This window comes from Ceratotherium simum, chromosome 13 (genome assembly GCF_057802395.1).
Source record: "Ceratotherium simum simum isolate JZ-2026a chromosome 13, ASM5780239v1, whole genome shotgun sequence".
Lineage (NCBI taxonomy): Eukaryota > Metazoa > Chordata > Mammalia > Perissodactyla > Rhinocerotidae > Ceratotherium > Ceratotherium simum.
Window position 1 is genome coordinate 25,711,118 of NC_141912.1, and position 14,186 is coordinate 25,725,303.

Here is a 14,186-nt window from a genome sequence, read left to right on the forward strand (position 1 = left end):
ACCCATCACCACACACGTACCGAATTATCCCTTTCACCCTCCTCCCTCCCCCCTTCCCCTATTTTTAAGTTTTTAAATTTTTCTTTAATTTTTAAACATTTTTATTAAAAACTGAGACACAAACATACACATTAGCCTAGCCTACAGGATCAGCATCATCACTATCACTGTCTTCTACCTCCACATCTTGTCCCACTGGATGTTCTTCAGGGGCAATAACACTCATGGAGCAGTCATCTCCTATGATAGCAATAACTTCTTCTGGAATACCTCCTGAAGGACCTGCCCGAGGCTCTTCTTGAGAAAATGTCACTCTTCAGAAAAGTGTCCATGGAGGTTTCTTGGTTTGTTCTTTTTTCCTCATAGATTTGTTTGTAAACAGATAATGCACCATGAATATTCATCTCTATTAATGAAAACCTTTTAGTGTTGGGGTACATATTTTCAAACATTTTAAGGAGCTTGTTGAGGTCTGCAAAAGCTTCTGCTAAACCCTTCACTGTGAATTTTCTTGGAGGTTCTTCTTCTTCTATTTATCCTGCAGTTTCCTTTTCTCTTGCCTTTTCTTCAGCTATGTATTCCTGTTCCAGTTCCAACAACTCCTCATTAGTTAATTCCTCAGGAACCAGCTCTAGGAGCTCCTCAATGTCATCCTTATCCACATCCAGGTTAAAGTTGTGCGCCATTTTGACCACAGCCTTGTTGATTTTGCAACCTCCTCATCCTTGGTAAATCCTTTGAAGTCTTGGACAAATCTCTTGAGTGTCTTCTTTCAGACGGCATTCATAGATTCCTTGGCAACATCACCCCAAGCCTAAGCAAGGTTCTTGATGCAGTTATAGATGTTGTAATCCTTCCAGAATTGCATCAGTGTCTTCTCAGTGTCTTTCTCAGTTGCAGCAACAGCCTGGGCAAAGGTCCTCCTCAGGTAATAGGCCTTAAAAGCTGCTATAACTCCTGGATCCATTGGTCAGATCAAAGAAGTAATGCTTGGAGGGAGAAACACTGCTTTGACATTGGGGTGAGGATCACAAATAAAAGGAGGAGGTCTGCAAGGATGATCAAGAATAAGCAAAATCTTGAAAGGTATGTTACTCTCCAAACAGTTCTTCTCCATTTTGCTGGCATAGCAATTCAGCAGAACGTCTTTGAAAAGGAGCTAGGTCATCTTTCACTTCTTATTGCTTCTGTGGTATACTGGCAGTGTGTGCTTATTGATATGCTTGAAGGCCCTGGGATTCTCACTGTGCTGGATCACAAAGAGTTGCAATTTGTAGGCTACAACATTGCCCCATAGTGTTTTGATTAATATCACTTTGTAATAAATTTTGAAATTAGGAATTGTGATGTGTCCAGTTATGTTCTTCTTTATCAAGGTTGCTTTGGCTATGTGGGGACTTTTGTGGGTCTATGTGACTAGGAATTTTGTTTTGTTTTGTTTTTACTATTTCTGTGAAAAATACCATTGGAATGTTGTTAAGGATTGCATTGAATGTATAGATGGTTTTGTGTAGTATGAACATTTTAATGATACTAATTATTCTGCTCCATGAACACAGGTGTCTTTCTATTTGTTTGTGTCTTCTTCAATTTCTTTCAACAGTCTTGCAATTTTCAGTGTACAGATTTTTCACTTCATTGATTAAATTTATTCCTAAGTATTTTATTATTTTTGAAGTTATTTTAAATAGGATTGTTTTCTTTATTTCTTTTTTCGGATTGTTTGCTGTTGGTGTATAGAAATGCAATTGATTCCTGTATGTTGACTTTGTATTCTGCAACTTCACTGAATTCCTTTATTAGTTCTAGCAGTCTTTTTGGTGGTTTCTTTAGGATTTTTTATATATAAGATCATATCATCTGCAATCAAAGACAATTTTACTTCTTTCTAATTTAGATTCTTTTTATTTATTTTTTTATTGCCTAATTGCCCTTGCTAGGACTACCAGTACTATGTTGAATAGGAGTGATGAGATTGGGCATCCCTGTCTTATTCCTGATCTTATCAGGAAAGCTGTCAATCTTTCACAGTTGAGTATGATGTTAGCTGTGGGTTTGTCAAATATGGCCTTTATTATATTGAGGTACATTCTTTCTATACCCAATTTGTTGAGAGTTTTTATCATGAAGGAATGTTGGATTTTGTTAAATGTTTTTTCTGCATCTATTGAGATGATTATATGATTTTAATATTTCATTCTATTAATGTGGTGTATTACATTTATTGATTTGCATATGTTGAAGCATACCTGCATCCCAGAAATAAATCCTACTTGATCACAGTATATGATCCTTTTTATGTGCTGTTGAATTCAGTTTGCTAATATTTTGGTGAGAATTTTTGCATCTATATTCATCAAGGATATTGGCCCATAATTTTCTTTTCTTGTAGTGTTCTTATTTGGCTTTCAAATTAGGGTAATGCTAGCCTCATAAAATGAGTCTACTTCTATTTTGGGGAAGAGTTTAAGAAGGATTGGTGTTAATGCTACTTTAAATGTCTGGTAGACTTCTCCAGTAAACCATCAGGTTCTCAGCTTTTCTTTGTTGGGACGTTTTTGATTACTGCTTCAATCTCCTTACTTGTTATTGATCTGTCCAAATTTTCTATTTCTTCATGAATCAGTCTTGGTAGGTCATATGTTTCTAGGAATTCATCCATTTCTTCTAGGTTATCCAGTTTTCTGGTGTATAATTGTTCATTGTACAGTGATGCACCACATAATGATGTTTTGGTCAACAATGGACCACATGTACGCCAGTGGCCCATAAGATTGGTACCGTATAGCCTAGGTGTGTAGTAGGCTATACTGTCTAGGTTTGTGTAAGTACACTCTATGATGTTTGCACAATGACAAAACTGCCTAAGGATGCATTTCTCAGAACGTATCCCCATTGTTAAGCAATGCATGATTGTAGACTCTTATGATCCTTTGTATTTCTGTGGTGTCAATTATAACGACTCCTCTTTCGTTTCTGAGTTTAATTTATTTGAGTCTCCTCCTTTTTTATATGTTAGTCTAGTTAAAGGTTTATGAACTTCGTTTATCTTTTGGAAAAAAACAGCTTGTAGTTTCATTGATCTTTCCTATTGTTTTTTCTGGTCTTAATTTTGTTTATTTATGCTCTGATCTTTGTTATTTCTTTCCTTCTGCTAACTTTGGGAAGGCAAAGCCCTTCATAAATCAGCCCATCCGGAGATTCTGAGTGGGCCATCTGGTTGTGTCCATGGGTGGGCTTGCTGTTGGAGTCCTCCGATGGGCAGATCCGGTACCTCGATCAGGAGGTGGGCAGGCCTGGTGCTTGGGTATATGGAGACCAGCCTGTTGCCTGGGTCTGGTCCTGCGGAAATTTGGGAGCCTGGCTTTATGAGAGCCAGACTGGAGGCTGGGATCATGAGGGTTGGCCTGGCCCTAAGACAAATCTGGATCCTGGGGCCATGGGAGTTGACCTATAACATGGGGCCTCTGGGGCCAATATGGAGGTTGGGTTTTTGAAGGACAGTCTGGTACTGGGATGACTGGGAGCCTGGGTTTGTGGGAGCCAGCCTTAAAGCTGGGTCTACAGGGGCTGGCCTGGTGCTGGGGTGATTTCAATTCTTGGGTCTTTGGTAGTTAGGCTGGATCTGGGCCAGACCAGGAGCCTGGGTTTGTGTTTGCCCATCTGGAGCTTGGGTTTGTGGGGCCTGATTTATGGCCTGCTTCAGTTGCTGTTTGCATCAGCCATTCTATAATTTTATGGCTGGTGGGTGATAGGGTACGTGGAAAGTCCACCATATGCCATGAGAGTGTGCCTGTTGTAGTGTTGCTTGGGCAGTGAAAGGTGTTCCTTGGTCAGCATGAATTATAATGAAGCAACCCAAAACAAAAATGCTTCTCAAGGGTGGTTCTGGTAGTTCCAGTATCTACATGTCAGGCTAGAATGGCAATATCATAGCCTGAGTAGGTGTCAACTGTAATGAGGCACCATTGGTGTCCATGGCTGGGGGCCAGGGGTCCAATATGGTCAATCTGCCTGACCTGGGCAGGTTCTGGTTCTCATTTAAGGTGCCCCAATTCTCCTTTTTGAACAATTTGGGCCTGTTGGCAAGAATCACAAGATTGTACTGTGTACTTGGTCTTGGCACCTTCCAGGATTATCCTTCAGGCCTTGGCCCATTCTTATATCTGAGGTCTGTTGATATATCCAGTGGATGATTGATGTTTACCCACTTGGCACAAATTTGATCAGCATGTGAGTTTTATTCATGTTTCGTTTAAAAAGGTCCTTTGCCATGAGTGTCCACAAGAATGATATATATTTGTCCCTCCTGGGCAGCAAGCTGCTGTCGTAGTCTTTGTCCCCACATGGGGGATTTCTTAATAGTTCAGTCATTTAGTTGGCATTCTCTTGACCAGATGGCTATGCCATTGGCAACGGCCCATGAGTCAATGAAAATGTACCAAGGTATGGTAGTAGGGGTGGCCTGAAAAACCATCACCACTACATGTAGTTTGGTCTATTGGGCAGAATATCATGTCCAATCTCTGTCAAAACATGGCCATCCGCTGGCCAGATGGTGGCTGCAGCCCAGCAGACTCCATCTGCTTTGAGTTTTATAGAGCCATTAGTAAACCATACCATACCATTGGCAGGCATGTCTTTGAATCTTGGGCCCCTGATAGCCACAGGAGAGGCCAAAGCATCCCCTCTGGGTTGCTTGGTCTCTTAGTAAGCTGACTATTTGTTCATGGAGTCTACAGGACCCTAGGGGTCCTGACCAAGCCTGATCTTGGATGTACCGTTTTTATTTGATGATTGAACTCTGCTGAGCCTGTGAAATTTTATTGGTAGGGTTTGTGAACACCCAAGAGAGAATGGGAAGTTCGGGTCACAGTGTGACATGTGGTGCTCTAGCCATTAAACTTTCAGTTTCCATGAGTCCGCATTAGTAAGCAAGGAGATGCTGTTTAAAAGGGGCATATTTCTGGTGGCTGCCTCAGGCAACTTACATGCCAAATCTGAGAGGCTGGTGCACCTCAGTGGCAATTTCCTGCTGCCGTAGACCCAATCAGCATGTGGGGGATTAGAGACACCTGTAGTTTTATTGGGCCAGTGGGATCCAAAGGTCCCAAAGGCAGTGCCTGTGTCACAGCTTGTTAAACAGCTTCCAAGGTTTGCTGCTGCAAAGGGCACTATTTAAAACTGGTGGCTTTGTGGGCCACCTTGACGAAGGGAGTCAAGAGAACACCCAAGTAGGTTACATGTTATCTCCAGTACCCAAAGAAGCCTACTGGTGTTTGGGCCTCCTTTCTATTAGTGGGAGTCACTAGGGCCAACAATTTTTGTTTGAGTGAATCTGGGAAACTTCCTTGGCTTCTTGGTAAAATGGCCTCTAGAAATTGCACCTGGTGTGTTGAGCCCTAGGCTTTATTTGGATTTATAGCCCAACAGGCCCTAGTCATTGTGTCAATGACTAAGTACAGCACCACAGCCACCTGTTTTTTTGGTGGGCCCTGCTATCAGGATATTGTCAATGTAATGGATGACTAAAACTTTTGTGGGGACTTAGGCTTATTGAAGGTCAAGTCCCACCCACTGGTGGCATATTGCAAGAGAAATGAGGTAGTTTTGTCTTACAGTGAAAGTACATGTATGAACACAAATTAGTTCTGATCCTCATAACAAGCAGAAACTGAGAAAGACTTCAGCCAAGTCAATAACAGAGTACCAATCTCTGATGTGGTTTGTCACTGTCTCAGTGATGGTGACGACATCTGGTAGCACAGGGGCCAAGGGCAGAACCTTCACATTTAGGCTGTGATAGTCCACTGCCAGTTTCCATACCCCACAGGCCTTTTTGACCAGCCAAATTGGGTTGAATTGTGATGAAGTAGCATGAAGAACTCCTGCTTGCACCAAGTCCTAAATTAACAGAGTAATATTCTTTTCCCCACTGGGGATTTTTTTTTTTTTTTGGCAATATTTCATATATTTGGGTGCTCTGCCATTAGGTGCATATATATTTATAATTTTTATATCTTCTTGGTGATGACAATTTTATCATTTTATAATGTCCTTTCTTTGTCTCTTGTGACAGTTTTTGACTTAATTATGGCCACCTCTGCTCTCTTTTGATTACCATTTGTATGGAATATCTTTTTCCATCCTTTGACTTCCAGCCTCTGTATGTTTTTATATCTAAAGTGAGTCTCTTGTAGACAGCATATAGTTGTATCTTATCTTTTTATCCATTCAGTCACTCTATGTCTTTTGATTGGGGAGTTTATACATTTAAATTTAAAGAAAATACTGATAGGGAAGGACTCACTATTGCCATTTTGTTCATTGTTCATTGTTTTTTGTCTTGTGGTTCCTTTGTCCCTCTTTTCCTCTCTTGCTGCCTGCCCTCCTTTTTGTTTCATTGATTTTTTGTAGTGACATGCTTTGATTCCTTTCTCATTTTCTTTGATTCCTTTGATTCCTTTCTCATTTTCTTTTTTTGTGTCTTTTGTGTAGGTTTTTCTTTTGTGGTTTCCATGTGGATTATGTAAAACATCTTATGGTTATAACAATCTATGTTAAACTGATGACATCTCATACAGAAACTCTACTCCTTTACATCTCCCCTCCATACTTTATGTTACCAATGTCACAAGTTACATATTTTTATATTTTGTATCAATTAATATAGTTGTCTAGTTTTTTTTAGCACTTTTATCTTTTAAATATCAGAATTAAAAGTGATTTATGTGCCACAATTACAGTGTTATTTTTACCTTTATCAGAAAGCTTTATATTTTTGCTTTTGTGAAATATTTTGCTTTATATTTATGCTTTTGGGTTGCTGTCCAGTATCCTGTTATGTCAACTTGAAGGAATCCCTTTAGCATTTCTTGTAAGGCAGGTCTAGTGGTAATAAACTCTCTCAGCTTTTGTTTATCTGGGATGATCTTTATTTCTCCTTCATTTCTGAAGGACAGTTTTGCCAGATGTACTATTCTCGGTTGGCAAGTTTTTTCTTTCAGAGCTTTGAATATATTATCCTACTCCCTTCTGGCCTAGAATGTAGCTGTTGAGAAATCCACTGATAATCTTATGAGAACTCCATGGTATGTTATGAGTCACTTTTCTCTTGCTGCTTTCAATATTCTCTCTTTGTCTTTGAGTTTTGACAATTTGATTATAGTGTGTCTCAATGTAGGTTGGTTTCATCCTAGTTGGAGTCCTTTGAGCTTATTGAATGTGAATGTCCATCTCCTTCCTCAGATTTGGGAAGTTTTTAGCCAAATTTCATCAAACAGGCTCTCTGCCTCTTTGTCTGTCTCTTCACCTTCTGGGACTCCCATAATGTGTATTTTACTCTGTCTGATGATGTCTCATAAATCCCTTAGACTTTCTTCACTTCATTATTTTTCTTTTTGCTCCTCTAACTCAATAATTCAAATAACTTGTCTTTGAGTTTGCTAATTGTTTCTTCTGCTTGATCAAGACTAATTTTAAATCTCCCTAGTAAATTTTTTCAATTCAGTTATTATATTCTTTAGCACCAGAATTTCTGATTTTTTAAATAGTTTTTATCTCTTTACTGATACTCTCATTTTGTTCATGTATCATTTTCCTGATTTCATTTAGTTGTCTATCTGTGTTGTGTTGTAGCTCTTTAAGCTTCCTTAAGATGCTTATTTTGAATTCTTTGTCAGGCAATTCATAGATCTATATTTCTTTAGTTGGTTTCTGGAGATTTATTTTTTCTTTTGATTGGGTTATATTTCCCTGTTTCTTTATATGCCTTACTTTTTGCTGGGATTTGGGCACTTGAAAAAACAGCCACTTCACCCAGTCTTTACAGAGTGTCTTTGTACAGGGGAAGACCTTCACCAATAGGCCTGGTTAGAGGCTCTGAAGACCTCTTAGAGGTGTCTTCGCTGAGCTGGTGCTTGGAATTTCCCAAATAGAGCAATTTGTCAGTTTGTTTTTCTGAAGCTCATAATCTCTTGCTCCCTCTGGTGTTTATCTGTGGTGCTGCAGGTTCTGTGGTGCTACAACAAACAGTCAAGCTCTCCTTTGTTCTCAGTTGCTCACAGGCATCCAGAGTATGAAGGTTCCCTGTCAGCCCTCCTAGGCAGGTGAGACAGAAACCAGTCCCTTGGGCAGCCTGCCCCCTAAAAGCCAGAATGTTGGCCATTTCATTCTTCTTTTTCCTTGCCAAGGGAGAAACAGTAAGTTGGACATTTTCTCTGGATCTCGTTGAGTTCTGCCAGCTTGGAGGAAAGTCAATAGTGGGTAAAATGCAATGGCTTTACTTATCCGTTTCAATGTGGCTGTTCTTGGCTTTGCCCTTGCTTGGGGTCCTGCAACTTCTTAACTGATTTCTGGAGTTCTCATAAAGGATTTTCAGACCTTTGGATATGTTGATGTTAAGTTAGTGTCTCTGCCAGGGAACAAGTTCTGCAGCTTCCTATTCTGCCATCTTGCTGATGTCACCCCTTGCCAGCCTTATAATTTGAAGCTCTAGAGTTTATACTTGCTACTCATTTTAGGAGACTACTTCTGATGGTGTGTTTTCTTGTCTTTCCTTGGGAAACTTTTACTTTCTTCTATATGGATTTCATCTTAAGAAATACATTGATGCTATTTAATATTTAAAAATTTCTAACATTTGGCTATGCCTCCCTCAGTTCCTTTCTGCTGAGTATCAGGATGGTCACATGACTAAGCACTGGCACATTCAGTGACAATTGTGATAACCTCTATCTACAAGGAGAGGAGGTTGGGCATGGGACACACAGTAAAAAACTGAACAGATAATACATGAGAATTTTTTGACCTATAATTTCAAGATTTATAGGAAAGTAAAGATTAAAGAAGTCCAATTCACCAAAATCTGGAAATATAAAAAGAAATCTACAGCCAGTTACATCACAGTGAAATTGTGAAAGAGGAAGAAAAGAAAAAAGGAAAAAAAGGACTGAAATGACACTAGAGACTAATAATAATCCTCAAAAAATAGAAAATAGATTGTCTACAAAGTGGCACTGTTAGCTAGAAAATTAATTAATAGAATTTTCAAGTTGAAGAAATAAAATAACTATTTAACTAAAATTTTATTTAGTGAATTTATTTTTCAAGAATAACAGTGACATAAAGATATCATAAGTCAAAAGAAAATGAGAATTTATCCCACACTGACCCTCAATAAAGGAAATCTCAAGAATATACTACAGAGGGAAGGAAATTTTCATAGATATATTCCTTCAGCAAATATTTTCAGACGCTGTTCTAGACTCTTTGGAAAAATCAGTAAATAAAAATGACAAAGAATTTACATTCTACAGGAAGATATGCAAGGCAAGTCGTGGTGAGAAAATACAGAGCTAAATACACGGGTAAATCTAAATACACATTAACTTTTTGAAAAATAATGCTCAATTATACTTTGGAAAATATGGTAGAACTAAAATATTGGACCAAAAATAACATATATGTTTCAAGGTATAGAAATTTTCTTTTACTCAGGAGAAGTTTGAGATGTTGAACAACACTATAGTATCTTAATTTAAATATGTGCATTAAAATATCACTAAGAATAAAATAACAGAGATAAAACTTATAATTTCCCAATGATAGAGAAAAATTATTTAATAAGAAAAGATAAAACATCAATATAAATGTAGACAAGAATGAAGGAGAAAGGCGTAGTGAAATGCTTGAAACAAATGTGAAAATATCACTATTCACAATTAATATAAATGAATTAAAGATGTAAAACATCCATGCTGAATACCATAACAGCAAAAACCATAAGATGGTTACAAGGAGATATGGGGTTCAGAGAAAAAAGACAAGATCATACAAGAATGAAAGTATCAAGAATGGTCCTTGAAGAATGGAGTTAAGAAGAAATGGATGTATGGACCAGAAGAAATGGATGTATGGACGAGGCATGGAAGTGGGAATTCCTCTGTGAGAAAAGGATATGGCCTTTTTAATTGAGGGGGCTTTAAAATACTCATGAAGGGAAGTAATGACAGCAAAGGCTGAAAAATATGGAGGTAAAAATGTAAAAAATTTGAGCATATTATGGGCAGAATTGTGTCTCTCCAAAATTCTTATTGAAACTCTAATCCTTGGTACCTTGGAATGTGACTGTATTTGGAGAGAGGGACTTTAAAGAGGTGATTAAGTTAAAATGGGGTCATTAGATTGGGCCCTAATACAATCTGACTGGAGTCGTTATACGAAAAGGAGATTAGAACACAAAGAAAGAGACACCAGACACATGCACACACAGAAGTCACAGCAAGAAGATGGCCATCTGCAAGTCAAGGAGAGAGATCTGAGGAGCGTCAACCTTAAAAATAAAACAGCCAGTTATTTCACCGGCAAAACAAGTTTATTCAGGAATAGCCAAAGAATTGCAATTCGGGATGTGCATGCTATGGAGGACCATAGGCAAATCCAACAATCAAAGGAGAGGAACATTATAAGGAAAAAGGAGGAAATTGGGAGAGGTTGTTTTGAAGGAAAGTCCATTGGAGAAAAGCAAGTGTTCAGGGTGATGATGGTTTCTCATTGGCTGAGTTACTAGTGTAGTTGATTTCTGTTTGGGATGCAATGTACATTTCTTCCCTTAATTGACCATTCTTTTCTGTTGAAGACTTCTGTTGGCATCTGTAACTATTTTCCTGTTGAGTCTTCTTTCTGCTGTGGTCTGTAATTTACTATATTTCCTTGATTTTTTGAGGAATCTCCATACTGTTTTCCATAGTGGCTGCACCAGTTTGCACTCCCACCAGCAGTGTATGCGAGTTCCCTTCTCTCCACATCCTCTCCAACACATGTTGTTTCCTGTCTTGTTAATTATAGCCATTCTGATGGGCGTGAGGTGATATCTCATTGTAGTTTTGATTTGCATTTCCCTGATAGTTAATGATTTTGAACATCTTTTCATGTGTCTGTTAGGTGAAGTAAGTCAGAGGGAGAAGGTCAAATACCGTATGATTTCCTTCATTAAGTAGTAGATAATAACAACAATAAACAAACACATAGAGACAGAGATTGGATTGGTGGTTACCAGAGGGGAAGGGGGGAGGGTGGAGGGCGAAGGGGATAATTTGGCACATGTGTGTGGTGATGGGTTGTAATTAGTATTTGGGTGGTGAACATGATGTAATCTATGCAGAAATAGAAGTATAATGACGTACACCTGAAATTTATACAATGTTATAAACCAATGTTACTGCAATAAACAAAAAATTTAAAAAAAATTTTACTATATTTCCTGTAGTTGACCTGGAGTGGTACTGCATGAGAGCTCTCCCTTTTGGCATCCTGACTCCATTTTAAATGAGATTTACCTTTATTAATTTCACAGGAGAACCCCCCCCCCCCCCCGCTGACACCTTGATCTTGGACTTCTGTCCTCCATAGCTGTGAGAAAAATTTCTGTTGTTTAAGCCACCCAATCTATGGTATTTTCTTATGCCAGCTCTAGTAAATTAATACAGAGCAGAATGGTTACATTATCAAAATGAAATATTTAGTAGGATCATTTAGCTGTAACAATGAGGAAGATTAAGAGTATGGGAACTGGGCCTTTGTTTATCCTGTCAGCTCTTGAGGTAAAGGGTTGCCCAATTCCCTCTGAAGCCCCAAGCCCAATACAGTGCCTGGCACAGAACATGTTCTCAATAATTATGAGTAGAATGAATGAAGGAATGAAAAGGAAGAAAGAGGTTCAAAAGAGGTTGTGCAGAAATAATCTATTGTAGTGGTCCTCAAGCTTTCTGGTGTCAGGACTCTTTACACTCTTAAAGATTATTGTGAAACTTAAAGATCTTTGTGGATTGCATCTATCAATATTTACTAGGTTAAGATTTAAAACTGCAAATTTAAAAATGTTTGTTTGTTAATTTTCCATAAAATAACAATGATCAAACTGTTAGGTGTCATCATAAGTAACATAATTTTATGAAAAATAACTATATATATTTTAACTCTCTTTAATGGCTGGCTTAATAGAAGATGGATTTTTATATCTGCTTCCACATTCAAAATGTTGAGATATAATGTTTTGTTTTAAGCATATGAAGAAGGTTTGGCTTCATACAGGTATGTTGTCAGAAAATGAAAGAATATTTTAATGGTCTTTTCAGGTGATTATGGACATTCTTTTTTGATTTTACGCAAAAACTTGACCAGTGGTACTTTCTTTAGGGTTGGTTGTAATGTGAAATCTGAAGCCTTATCACTAACTTTGAAGGGATCCTTTACCCATGCATAATTTGATAACAACTTGCTCATATTAGTCCTCTGGGATATTTAGCTCTTCCGAATGTTGAAACGTTTCAGCATACGATATCAAATAAACAGAAAAGAACATTCATTAATACCATCACCAATATCATCAGAAATGTCTCTAAGTGTTACAAAGCTGCAAGTTCATAGTTTCCTAAATACTAATTTTCACTTGAAAACTATTATCTTATCATTGCAAACAATTTCTGTCAGTTATTTTCTTTGAAGTGACAGGCTGATTTCTTCAATTTTTGAGAAAATATCTGAACGTATTATAGTTTTGTCTGTTATTTATTCTTTCAAATAAAAATGGTGTTCCATGGGAAAAAAAAAACTCAGCTAGATTAGTTCACAACTCAAATTATTATTATTCACACAAATGAGAGCTAATAAAACAAATATTTTTTATTGCTTCATGAAGGATATTCTTAAGTAAAACACTTTTCTTCCTGAGCGTGTGGCAGTTGTAGACACAGTGACTGCTAGTATCGCTCGATCACTGCCTTGATCCACAGGAGGCACCAGCAGGAGGCAACAGCAACCTACTGTTGTTTTTGAACCACCAGCTTTTTTCATAGCAAATAAAGCCTTGATATTATTATGAAAATAGTGTTGGCTTCACAGCTATCCTGAAAGTGTCTCAGGACCTTCATGGGTCTGGGCACCACACTTGGAGAACTGATGCCTTAATGTATTTGTGGGAATTTAAGGGACAAACAGTCAAGGTTGTCTTGGAAATTTTGAACCCGGGTGCCAGGCACATGACAGGTTGTGAATTAATGTCTGTTGAATGGACTAAAGAATCCATAATTCTATAAATATTTGATTAATGAGTGAATGTGGTGATGTGGGGAAGAATGGCGGGGAGAACATGGTCTAGAGTGGAGACAGCACACTTTTCGGAATCAGCAAAATCCCTTTTCAAGGTCTGGCTTTGCTGCTTAGCAGCTGTGGATTTAATTCTGCTGAGCCTCACTTTCATCAGTAAAATGGGGATAGTGATATATAGATTTATGGTAAAAAATAAATAAACTGGACTAAATGAAACTATGTGAATAAAATCTTTAATAGAATTTTTGATACATAGAGGTGAAGAAAACATGAAGACTTATGGAGTCGGTTTGTGCTATTTTGATGGGAATATCTCAGGCGACACAGGTGGAAATGTAGACTTAAATTAAGACAGATAAGTGTAGACTGTAGACATGTTTGGGAGCTATTCATTCAAATATTGTTTAGTGAGAGTCTACCATTCCAACAGAGGAGACTAAGGACGATAAGAAGTCCGTTGATACCTCTGAAGGAACGACGATCCAGATCAATAGAAAATACGAGGGAAAACACTAACCAGAGGTCAGACACAATCGTTCAGTGAGTACACCACGTTTTCCAGGTGTGAGGCTCTTTTGAGCGCCGGGCTAAAAGAAATCCAGATATTTGGAACATCTTGAAGAACCAGTAACCCTGGGCCAAGAAAACAAGAAATTCGGAGTAGCCTGTCTAGGGCAGAGAAATTACATGATTCCTTTAGAGGCTGACCAACACGTTCATTTCATCGCCCTCTTAGCGCAGTGGGCAGCGCGTCAGTCTCATAATCTGAAGGTCCTGAGTTCGAGCCTCAGAGAGGGCAGTCTTTCTCTTTTTTTTTTCCCCCCGGTCTAGAAGCATGTTCATTTTCCTTGTATTTGTTTTAACTGCAGATGATAACCACAACTTCTTTTAAAGATAAGATATTCAGAGCATCCTGGGATAGCTGCACTTATTCGAAGCTGGGACGTAGTTTCTTCTGTTCTAAAATATCAAGAAAGTGTAACTATTAGGGCCAGAGCTTTCCCACACTAACCGTTCCAGGGCCCCATTTGACGCGCGCTCCGCGCAAAGACTGTTTCCTGGGAGGTTCTGGAGAT

At 38.3% G+C, this 14,186-nt stretch overlaps 1 non-coding gene across 1 annotated transcript; it reads left to right on the plus strand.

The window, feature by feature from the left end:
* Nucleotides 1-13,836: 13,836 nt before the first annotated feature.
* Nucleotides 13,837-13,909, plus strand: TRNAM-CAU (transfer RNA methionine (anticodon CAU)). The gene has a single exon. It is a non-coding gene; the product is annotated as a tRNA-Met (tRNA).
* The last annotated feature ends 277 nt before the right edge of the window (nt 13,910-14,186 follow it).